Here is a 12829-nt window from a genome sequence, read left to right on the forward strand (position 1 = left end):
AATATCGATACCGCTTATAAGAAATCTTGCGAACGCCCCGATGCATATGGTAACCTTTTGGCCTAAATATAATAATCAATGCAAAGAAGGATGAAATATCATGCAAAATAACATGCAAAACTAGAAAGAACAAAGGATAATATCAATAAGAAGAAGCTAGAGTATTTTCATGAATTTATTATCTCTGTATATTTATTCCTTAACTGCTAAGTAATCATACTCAGTTGAGCAAAATGTTTTAATTTCCATACCTTAGGAGCCGATATTTTCAATTCTGCAGGCCATTTTAGTTGTTTCTTCTGCACAGGATGGAGCAATTTTAGCGCCCTTTCCAGTTGTTTCTTCTGAAATAATAGCACAAATGCCATGAGTTAGTTATGTGCCTCGGCTATTTTTCCGAAATATGACACGTCTGCAAACAGTGGCGGAGCCAAGTAAGGTGTCACGATCCGAAATTTCTCACCGACGGGACCGTGATGGCGCCTAACATTTCACTTGCTAGGCAAGCCAACGTTAGAGAATCATTAAACCGATTCCTTATTTCCATTCAGTAATTAACAATAATTAACTAAGATAAAATATAATAAGTGCGGAATATCATAAAACTGTATTAATTACTACCACCCGGATCTGGAGTCACAATTCACGAGCATTCTAGAATTTACTACAAGTAATAGTTTGAAAGAAATACAACTGTCTGAATGAAAAAAACAGTAGAACAGAAAAGATAGACGGGGACTTCAAGGTCTGTGAACGCCGACAGATCTACCTTGAGTCTCCGGACAGTGGATCAATAGCAAAAATCTCGATCAACCCGAGCCGGTATTAAAATCTGCACAAAAAGTGCAGAGTGCAGTATCAGTACAACCGACCCCATGTACTGGTAAGTGTCGAGCCTAACCTCGACGAAATAGTGATGAAGCTAAGGAAAGGCTTCTACAAATCAACTTGTACAATTTAATAGTGTATATACAAATCACAAAAAAGAAGAACTAAACAGGAAATGTTGGGAGGGGAACATACTGAGGGGAATGCAAGATAAAGAACTACAACAGAATGATCACCGGAGCAGTCAATATACTAGGAATCAACATGAATAGTGAATACAATAAGGAAAAATGCACGGCATCACCCTTCGTGCTTTTACTCTCAATCTCACCATAAAATTAATAGAAACGGTATGACATCACCCTTCGTGCATTAACTCTCATATCATGACACGGCATCACCCTTCGTGCATTAACACTCACAATATGGCACGGCATCACTCTTCGTGCATTAACACTCACAATATTGCATGGCATCACCCTTCGTGCATTAATACTCTCCCTTACCATAATGCAATGCATAAATAACAACAGGGAGATAGAATAACAAGTACAAACCTTACTTCAACATTTGGTTCCGTAACATCAATCTCAACTTTGAAATAAAAACTCAATTATCACCAGAAAATCTGTAAACATGATAAGAACGATCAATTGAACAACACTAGTATAACACATAGCAATTAGGCATAGGAATGAGACAATATAAGAAAAACTGACAAACATGGAAAACAGGTAAATTGGCGGCGCATAAGTACTCGTCACCTCACATATACGCCGCTCACATGAATTTCACTTAGCAAGTAATCTAAGGTTCCTAATTCCCTTAAGTCAGGGTTAGACACAACATTTACCTCGCTTCGAAGGCCACTTAATTCTCAATCACATCTTTTCCTTTGTAATTCACCTCCAAACCACTCTTATCTATTCAAAAATGACTCAATAATATCAAATATTGCTTAAGAAATCAATTATATTGCATAAATTAAATTCCCCAAATTTTCCTCCAAAAAGTTAAAAAATCAACCCCGAGCCCGCTTAGTCAAAATTCGAGGTTCGGACCAAAATATGTTTACCCATTCACCCCCGAGCCCGAATATATAATTAGTTTTGGAATCCGGCCTCAAATTAAGGTCTAAATACTCAAATTTTGAAATTCCTAAGTTCTGCCCAAAAATCCTAATTCCACCATAAAAATTCTAGATTCTAGGTTGAAATCTTGTTATAAGATGTAAAAGATTGAAAGAAATGAGTTAGGAATCACTTACCAATAATTTGGGGAAGAATTGGTCTTTGGAAAATTGCCCCTTGAGGTTTAGGTCTTGAAAATTTGAAGAATGAATGAAAAATTCCGTCTAAGTCCCTTTTTACTCAGCTGCAGGTGTCGCAATTGCGACCTGAGCTTCACAAATGCGAAGGAACAATCGCAATTGCGATACCCTTTACAATCCCGCTGCCTTCGCAAATGCGAGAAAAGTGTCGTATTTGCGACCACTGGACCTCGCAAATGCGAGTAGATATTCGTATTTGCGAACCTGCCCTTCCGAGACTCTCTTCGCAATTGCGAAGGTAACCTCGCAAATGCGAGAACTGCTGGCCCAGGCTTCTGATCGCAATTGCGATGAAAGCCTCGCAATTGCGGACCCTGTTATGTTCGCATTTGCGATGCCTGATCTCGCAATTGTGAGATCAGAGGCCTGCAACAGGTTCAGTTATACCAATAAAATTTTCTAAGTTCAAAACATCATGTGGCCTATTCGAAACTCACCCGAGCCCTCGGGGCTCCAAACCAAACATACACACAAGTTTAAAAACATCATACAAACTTGCTCGCGCGATCAAATCGCCAAAATAATACCTAGAACTATGACTTTAGCACCAAATCAAATGAAATTCTCAAGAACACTTTAAAATTTATATCTTCTCAACTGAACGTCTAAATCACGTCAAATCAACTCCGTTTCTCACCAAATTTCATAGACAAGTCTTAAATATCATAATGAACCTGTACCGGGCTCCGGAACTAAAATACGGACCCGATACTAATAATGCCAAATATCAATCAATTCTTAAAAATAAATAATTTTCAGACTTTTAATTCTCATCAAAAATTCATAACTCAAGCTATGGACCTCCGAATTTAATTCTGGGCATACGCCCAGGTCCCATAATTCGATACGGACCTAGAGACCGTTAAAGCATGGATCCGGACCCGTTTACCAAAAATATTGATCGAAGTCAACAAAAATCAACTTTTAAGGCAAAAATTCTTATTTTCATTAATTTTCAACATAAAAGCTTTCCGGAAACCTGCCCGGACTGTGCACGTAAATTGAGGAGGGTAAAAATGAGATTTGTAAGGCTTAAGAGCTCTAATTCGAGTTCTAAAACATAAGATGACCTTTTGGGTCATCACATTCTCCACTTCTAAAATAATCGTTCGTCCTCGAACGGACATAGAAAAGTACCTAGGCTGGTGAAAATGTGGGGATATCTACTCCGTCGGACTCGGACTCCCAAGTAGCTGCCTCAAATAGGCTGACCTCTCCACTGCACTCGAACTGAAGGGTAACTCTTTGATCTCAACTGGCGAACTTGCCGAGCTAAAATTGCCACCGGCTCCTCCTCGTAAGTCAAATCCATGTCCAACTGGACAGAGCTGAAATCTAACACATGGGACGGATCGCCGTGATATTTTCGAAACATGGACACATGGAATATCGGATGAACAGCTGCTAAACTAGGTGGCAACGCAAGCCTGTAAGCCACCCCTCCCACTCTCTCCAGAATCTCAAAAGGTCCGATATACCTAGGGCTCAACTTGCCCTTCTTTCTGGACCTCATTACACCCTTCATGGGTGATACCCGAAGTAACACTCTCTCTCCGACCATGAATGCAACATCACGAACTCTACGGTTTGCATAACTCTTTTGCCTGGACTGAGCTGTGCGAAGTCGATCCTGTATAATCTTGACCTTGTCCAAGGCCTCCTGAACTAAATCTGTACCCAGTAACCGAGCCTCCCCCGGCTCAAACCACCCAACTGGCGACCTACACCGTCTACCATATAATGCCTCATAGGGAGCTATCTGAATGCTCGACTGGTAGCTGTTATTGTAGGCAAACTCCGCTAATGGCAAAAACTCATCCCAAGAATCTCCAAAGTCAATAACACAGGCGCGGAGCATATCCTCCAAGATCTGAAAAGTACGCTCGAACTGTCCGTCCGTCTGAGGATGGAATGATATGCTCAACTCAACCCGCGTACCTAACTCATGATGTACTGCCCTCCAAAAGTGTGAGGTAAACTGTGTACCTCGATCAGAAATGATAGACACGGGCACACCGTGAAGACGGACGATCTCACAAATGTAAATCTCTGCCAACCGCTCCGAGGAATAGGTAACTGCCACATGAATGAAATACGCTGACTTAGTCAACCTGTCCACAATAACCCAAACTGCATCGAACTTCCTCTGAGTCCGTGGGAGTCCAACAACAAAATCCATAGTGATACGCTCCCACTTCCACTCAGGAATATCTAACCTCTGAAGTAAACCACTAGGTCTCTGATGCTCACACTTTACCTGCTGGCAATTTAGGCACCGAGCTACATAGGCAACTATGTCCTTCTTCATTTGCCTCCACCAATAATGTTGCCTCAAGTCCTGATACATCTTGGCGGTGCCCGGATGAATAGAATACCGGGAACTGTGGGACTCCTCAAGGATCAACTCACGAAGTCCATCCACATTAGGCACACAAATACGATCCTGCATCCTCAAAACTCCGTCATTTCCAATAGTAATCTGCTTGGCACCACCGTGTCGCACTGTGTCTCTAAGGACAAGTAAATGAGGATCGTCATCCTGCCGATCTCTGATGCGCTCAAACAAAGAAGACCAGGCAATTATACAAGCTAGAACACGGTTGGGCTCGGAAACATCTAACCTCACGAACTGGTTGGCCAAGGCCTGAACATCCAATGCAAGCGGTCTCTCACCAACTGGAATATATGCAAAGCTACCCATACTAACTGACTTTCTACTCAAAGCATCGGCCACCACATTGGCCTTCCCGAGATGATACAATATGGTGATACTATAGTCTTTCAATAGCTCCAGCCACCTCCTCTGCCTCAAATTGAGTTCCTTCTGCTTGAACAAATACTGCAAGCTCCGATGATCAATGAATACCTCACATAGCACGCCGTAAAGATAGTGCCTCCAAATCTTCAGCGTGTGAACAATGGCTGCCAGCTCTAGATCATGAAGAGGGTAATTCTTTTCGTGAACCTTCAGCTGTGGCGAAGCATATGCAATAACCTTACCACCCTGTATCAATACCGCACCCAGACCAATACGAGATGCGTCACAATATAATGTATAAGATCCTGAACCTATGGGTAACACCAATACCGATGTCGTAGTCAAAGCTGTTTTGAGCTTCTGAAAGCTCGCTTCACACTCATCTGACCACCTGAACGGGGCACCCTTCTGGGTCAATCTGGTCAACGGGGCTGCTATGGATGAAAATCCCTCCATAAATCGACGGTAATAGCCCGCCAAACCTAGGAAATTATGAATCTCTGTAGCAGATGTGGGTCTAGGCCAGTTTTGAACTGCCTCAATCTTCTTAGGATCCACCTGAATACCCTCTGCTGATACAACGTGACCCAAGAAAGCAACTGAATTCAACCAAAACTCGCATTTTGAGAATTTAACATATAACTGGCTGTCTTTCAGAGTCTGAAGAATGATCCGAAGGTGCTGCTCATGCTCCTCTCGACTGTGGGAGTAGATCAAGATATCATCAATAAACACAACCACAAAGGAATCCAAGTAGGGTTTGAACACCCGGTTCATCAAATCCATGAATACTGCTGGGGCATTTGTCAGCCCAAATGACATCACTAGAAACTCATAATGCCCATACCGAGTCTGAAAAGCTATCTTAGGAACATCGGATGCCCTAATCCTTAACTGATGGTAGCCAGATCTCAAACCAATCTTTGAAAACACCTTGGCACTATGAAGCTAATCAAATAAATCATCAATCCTCGGCAATGGATACATGTTCTTGATGGTGACTTTGTTCAACTACCGATAATCTATACACATCCTCATCGATCTATCTTTCTTCTTCACAAACAACACAGGTACACCCCAGGGCGAGACACTAGGTCTAATGAAGCCCTTATCAAGCAAATCTTGCAATTGCTCCTTCAATTCTTTCAACTCTGGCGGGGCCATGCGATATGGCGGAATGAAAATAGGCTGAGTGCCCGGAGCCAAATCAATGAAGAAATCAATATCCTTGTCGGGTGGCATCCCCGAGAGGTCTGCAGGAAACACCTTTAGAAACTCACGAACAACCGGTACCGAATCTATGGAAGGAACCTCCACACTAGAATCGCGGACATAAGCCAAATAAGCTAGGCACCCCTTCTCGACCATATGTTGAGCCTTCACATAAGAGATAACCCTGCTGGCAGAATGGCCAAGATTCCCTCTCGATTCAACCCCTGCAAGGCTAAGGTCACCGTCTTGGCGTGACAATCTAATATAGCATGATAAGGTGACGGCCAATCCATACCCAATATGACATCAAAATCAACCATGTCAAGAAGTAGAGGATCTACACGAGTCTCAAGACTCCCAATGTTGACCACACACGAACGATAAACACGATCTACAATAATAGCATCTCACACTGGTGTGGACACATACACACGAGTACTCAAAGAATCATGGGGAACAACCAAATAGGAAGCAAAATAGGATGACACATAAGAGTAAGTAGATCCCGGATCAAATAGAACTGAAGTATCTCTACTGCAAACTGAAACAGTACCTATGATAACAGCGTCAGATGACTTAGTCTCAGGCCTGGTTGGGAAAGCATAACACCGGGGTTGGGCCCCATCACCCTGAACTACGTCCCTGGGACGTCCTCTAACTGGCTAGTCTCCACCTCTAACAGTCTGGCCTCCACCTCTAACAGTCTGGCCTCTACCTCTGGCTGTCTGACCCCTGCCTCTGGCTGGCTGAGCAGGTGGTGTAGTAACTGGTGCCAGAACCATGGCACGAGAACTCTGATGCTGTGAGCTGCCCGTTGCTCGAGGGCAAACTCTAGCAATGTGCCTCGGATCACCACAAGTATAACATAACCTTGGTTGCTGTGACTGCTGACCTTGAAACTAACCATGTCGACCCGAATAACCACCCTGATAACTCTGGAGTGGAGGTGCACTAATAGGAGCTGGTGGTGCAATGTAGGCTAGCTGGTCGGAATAATGCATCTGAGGGCCACGACCACCTGAGGCACCGTGGGATGTCTGAAGCGCTGAATGAAACGGCCTGGGAGGATGGCCTCTACCAAAAGTACTCCTGCCTCTAGATGAGGCACCGCTAAACTCACCGGAATGATGAGGTCTCTTTTCAGACCCCTGACCTCCCTGAGTAAGAACCATTTTGACTCATCTGGCGACATTAGCAGCCGCCTGAAAAGAAATCTCACTCCCAGTCTCCTTAGCCATCTGCAATCTGATAGGTTGAGAAAGTCCATCAATAAACATCCTCACCCTCTCTCTCTCTCTCGGTGGGAAGCAGAAGAATGGCATGACGTGCCAAATCCACAAAACGGGTCTCATACTGAGTAACAGTCATACTGCCCTGCTGGAGACGCTCAAACTGATGGCGAAGCTCCTCACTCAATGTGATAGGCAGAAACTTCTCTATGAAGAGCTGAGAGAACTAGTCCCAAGTAAGAGCAGGCGACCGAGTTGATCTGGTCAACAAGTAATCTCTCCACCATTTTTTGGCGGAACCAGTCATCGGAAATGCAGCAAAATTGACCCCATTGGTCTCCACTCTACCCATGTTTCGTAGAACTTCGTGACAACTGTCAAGATACTCCTGGGGATCCTCTGAAGGAGCACCACTGAAGTGAACAGGAAAGAGCTTGGTAAACTTGTCCAATCTCCATAAAGCCTCAGAAGACATAGATGGCCCATCTCCGACTTGTGCCGCAATAACCGGCTGAACTAATCCGACCGGCTGAGCTGCTGGAGCCTGATACTGGGGAGCTATATGCTCCGGAACGGGAGTGGTGGGAGTCTAGGCTCCTCCTCCAACCTGAGAGACTGCTGGTGCCATGGGAAATACGCAAGTCTGGCCCACACCCTCCATAAGGCCCACCAAACGGACCAAAGCATCCTGAAGTACTAGGGTGGCAATGAACCCCTCCGGAACCTGAGCTGGTCTGGCAGGAATAGTCTGGGCTGGAACCTCCTCGTCAAGCTCTATCTGAGGCTCCACTGCTGGGGATGCTGCTCGGGCCCTAGGCTGAGCCCTGCCTCGGCCTCAACCTCTGCCCCGCGTAAGAGCTGCCACTGGAGGCTCTGGCTGCTGCTCAGCTGAGGAAGCGGTACGTGTTCTCGCCATCTGCGAGAGAATAAGAGTAGAAGAGTTCAATAAGTATTGAGAGAGCAAAATCGCACGACAGAGAAGAATAGAAGTGAAACTTGTTCCTAAACTTTATAGCCTCTTGAAGATAAGCACATACGTCTCCGTACCGATCCTCCAGACTCTACTAAGTTTGCTCGTGAATCGTGAGACCTAGGCAACCTAGTGCTCTGATATCAACTGTCATGGCCCGAAATTTTCCACCAACGGGACCGTGATGGTGCCTAACATTTCACTTACTAGGCAAGCCAACGTTAGAGAATCATTAAACCAATTCCTTATTTCCATTCAGTAATAAATAATAATTAACTAAGATAAAATATAATAAGTGCGGAATATCATAAAACTGCATTAATTACTACCACCCGGATCTGGAGTCACAATTCACGAGCATTCTAGAATTTACTACAAGTAATAGTCTAAAAGAAATACAACTGTATGAATGAAAGAAACAGTAGAACAGAAAAGACAGACGGGGACTTCAAGGTCTGTGAACGCCGACAGATCTACCTTGAGTCTACGGACAGTGGACCAATAGCAAAAATCTCGATCAACCCGAGCCGATATCAAAATCTGCACAGAAAGTGCGAATGCAGTATCAGTATAACCGACCCCATGTAATGGTAAGTGTCGAGCCTAACCTCGACGAAGTAGTGACGAGGCTAAGGCAAGGCACCTACAAATCAATCTGTACAATTTAACAGTGTATATACAAATCACAGAAATGAAGAACTAAACAGAAAATGCCGGGAGGGGAACATAATGAGGGGAATGCAAGATAAAGAACTACAACAAAATGATCATCGGAGCAGTTAATATACTAGGAATCAACAGGAATAGTGAATACAGTAAGAAAAAATACACGGCATCACCCTTCGTGCATTAACACTCTCCCTTACCATAATACAATGCATAAATAACAACAGGGAGATAGAATAACAAGTACAAACCTTACTTCAACATTTGGTTCCGTAACATCAATCTCAACTTTGAAATAAAAACTCAATTATCACCAAAAAATCCGTATACATGATAAGAACGATAAATTGAACAACACTAGTATAACACATAGCAATTAGGCATAGGAATGAGACAATATAAGAAAAACTGAGAAACATGGAAAACAGGTAAATTGGCGGCGCATAAGTACTCGTCACCTCACATATACGCCGCTCACATGAATTTTACTTAGCAAGTAATCTAAGGTTCTTGATTCCCTCAAGTCAGGGTTAGACACAACACTTACCTCGCTTCGAAGGCCACTTAATTCTCAATCACAGCTTTTTCTTTGTAATTCACCTCCAAACCACTCTTATCTATTAAAAAATGACTCAATAATATCAAATATTGCTTAAGAAATTAATTATATTGCATAAATTAAATTCCCCAAATTTTTCTCTAAAAAATTGAAAAATCAACCCCGGGCCCGCTTGGTCAAAATCCAAGGTTCGGACCAAAATTCTTTTACCCATTTACCCCCGAGCCCGAATATATAATTAATTTTGGAATCCGACCTTAAATTGAGGTCTAAATATTCAAATTTCGAAATTCCTAAGTTCTACCCAAAAATCCTAATTCCACCATAAAAATTCTAGATTCTAGGTTGAAATCTTGTTATAAAATGTAAAAGATTGAAAGAAAAGAGTTAGGAATCACTTACCTATGATTTGGGGTAGAATTGGTCTTTGGAAAATTGCCCCTTGAAGTTTAGGTTTTGAAAATTTGAAGAATGAATGAAAAATCCCGTCTAAGTCCCTTTTTACTCAGTTGCAGGTGTCGCAATTGCGACCAGAGCTTCACAAATGCGAAGGAACAATCATAATTGCGATGCCCTTCACAATCCCGCTGCCTTCGCAAATGCGAGGAAAGTGTCGCATTTACGACCCCTAGACCTCGCAAATGCGAGTAGATGTTTGCATATGCGAACCTGCCCTTCCGAGACTCCCTTCGCAATTGCGAAGGTAACCTCGCAAAAGCGAGAACTGCTGGCCTAGGCTTCTGATCGCAATTGCGATGAAAGCCTCGCAATTGCGGACCCTGTTATGTTCGCATTTATGGCGAGATCAGAGGCCTGCAACAGGTTCAGTTATACCAGCAAAAGTTTCTAAGTTCAAAACATCCTGTGGCCTATCCGAACCTCACCCGAACCTTCGGGGCTCCAAACCAAACATGCACACAAGTCTAAAAATATCATACAAACTTGCTCGCGCGATCAAATCGCCAAAATAACACCTAGAACTATGACTTTAGCACCAAATCAAATGAAATTCTCAAGAACACTTTAAAATTCATATCTTCTCAAATGGAAGTCCAAATCACGTCAAATCAGCTCTGTTTCTCACCAAATTTCACAGACAAGTCTTAAATATCATAATGAACCTGTACCGAGCTCCAGAACTAAAATACGGACCCGATACTAACAATGCCAAATATCAATCAATTCTTAAAAACAAATAATTTCCAGACTTTTAATTTTCATCAAAAATTCATAACTCAAGCTAGGGATCTCTGAATTCAATTACGGGCATACGCCCAGGTCCCATAATTCGATACGGACCTACCTGGACTGTCAAAGTACGGATCCGGGCCCGTCAAAGTACGGATCCGGGCCCGTTTACCAAAAATATTGACCGAAGTCAACAAATATCAACATTTAAGACAAAAATTCTTATTTTTATTAGTTTTCAACATAAAAGCTTTTCGGAAACCTGCTCGGACTGCGCACGCAAATCGAGGAGGGTAAAAATAAGATTTGTAAGGCTTAAGAGCTCAGATTCGAGTTCTAAAAAAATATAAAGTAAACCTATGAAGAAGTTCAGGGGAATCAATATATAGTATATATATGTAATTATTTTTTTTACCACGCTTCACAGTATAACTTTCCGATGAACAGGTGTCAACCGTCTATGAATAAGGGATATTTGAGCTCATTTTATAACAACTGAGTGCCTTTGACCTTAACTATTAATGGAGTGAAAAGTTACACGATTTCGCATAATTCAAGCCCAAATTTGGACATTTTCCCTTGATAAAACGAAGAGTCAAAAACAGAATAAAATCAGCCATTATTTAGATCTACAACTTACTGACGAACCAGAAATTTCCTTCCTCCCTTCATCCAAAAGCTAATTGGAAAGCACAAAGAATTGGCCTTTTAAAATTTTCCAACCATCACTTATTCTTAAAAGAGATTATTCTGCGGCTGCAAAATTAGGCTATGCTTCTCCGGCCATAATTATTTCTAATCTTTTTTTATATATAGTTAGGCTCAAGGGCGGAGCTAGCGTTTCGATTACGGTTTCGGCCGAACCAAATAGTTTTGGTCAAAATCTCATATTTATCTTTAAAAATCCATTGAATATGTAATATTATTGAGCCGGGTATACCTACAAGGGGTACCAGATGAACCATAAGCCCATTAATAAATCTTCCTTCAAAACCATACTTATAACATTATGGATGCAGAGAAAATAGGTTTTTGTCCTAATATTGAAACAAACAATGGCTAGGTTTAGATTCTCTGCATCCTAGAGAGGGGTAGTAGGTTGTGGACAAAGGGAATTCATACGCTTCGTGAGGTTTCCCAATGACCGGTGACACAAGTTGTGAGTACTGCAGATCCGCTTCTGCTAAGAAGAAATCCGTAAGTCTCTAACTACAAATTATTAATTTTGAACCTAGTAACTGGACTAGAACCTCAAAGTCATAAGCTTCAAATCATGGTTGCGCCTTTGGTAAGGATATGTTGAATATGTGGTTCGTAATTCCTGTGTTTCGAATGAATCATAACTCCAAAATCATCAGAGGTTTTCTCGGACCTTAAACTTCTGTGAATTTAGCTAAAGCAATAATCTCTGTGAACAAACTATTGTAACAAATAATAACAATAAGATTCAAGGTTAATTAAAAACATCTTCTAACAAATAAAATATATTGAACCAATTTGCATCAAATTAGACAAACCTGTCGTGCCATAATTTTGACAAAAGTTGGTTCAGTTGTAAAATTATCTTCATATAGGATTTTCCCACAGTTCCTACAACATCTATGAAAAGAAGAAGAAAAAAAGCATTTAGAATGAATCATAAGGACTAGAATGCAGAAATAAATAAATAAAAACTTTGCATGAGAAATTAAAGCTTACACTTTGTCATCCCAATAGTCTGGTCGACTGAATTTTATGCAATAATCGCAATAAACCATTCTTGAAAAAACTGAATCAATTCGAAGAAAACACAATCTTGAAATTGTTGAAAGTTGACTCTTGGACCCAGCGTTGACGTTAGGAATTTTGCTAAATGTGTCAACATATGTTATATATAATTAAAAAGTAATATTTGATCGACATAATTTTGTGTTCAACTAACCAACTTCGTTCCAAGTTTAAGGGCCATATAAGGGCGGCCCTAAGGTAAGCCTTAGGCGTCCAAATATTCAAGGCCCTAAAAATATAAAGTACTACTTATATTATTATATAATATGTGTAATAATTAATAGAAGATTTTACAGTTTAAAATTTTTTAAATTTTGGTAGA

At 41.6% G+C, this 12829-nt stretch overlaps 1 long non-coding RNA gene across 1 annotated transcript; it reads right to left on the reverse strand.

The window, feature by feature from the left end:
* Positions 1-242: 242 nt before the first annotated feature.
* LOC138891751 (uncharacterized) lies at positions 243-12587 on the reverse strand. The gene is made up of 3 exons (XR_011408073.1): positions 12439-12587; positions 12258-12339; positions 243-344 (listed from the first exon to the last, which is right to left on the reverse strand). It is a non-coding gene; the product is annotated as an uncharacterized lncRNA (long non-coding RNA).
* Positions 12588-12829: the final 242 nt, after the last annotated feature.

The sequence above is a fragment of the Nicotiana tomentosiformis genome, chromosome 5 (genome assembly GCF_000390325.3).
Source record: "Nicotiana tomentosiformis chromosome 5, ASM39032v3, whole genome shotgun sequence".
Classification (NCBI taxonomy): domain Eukaryota; kingdom Viridiplantae; phylum Streptophyta; class Magnoliopsida; order Solanales; family Solanaceae; genus Nicotiana; species Nicotiana tomentosiformis.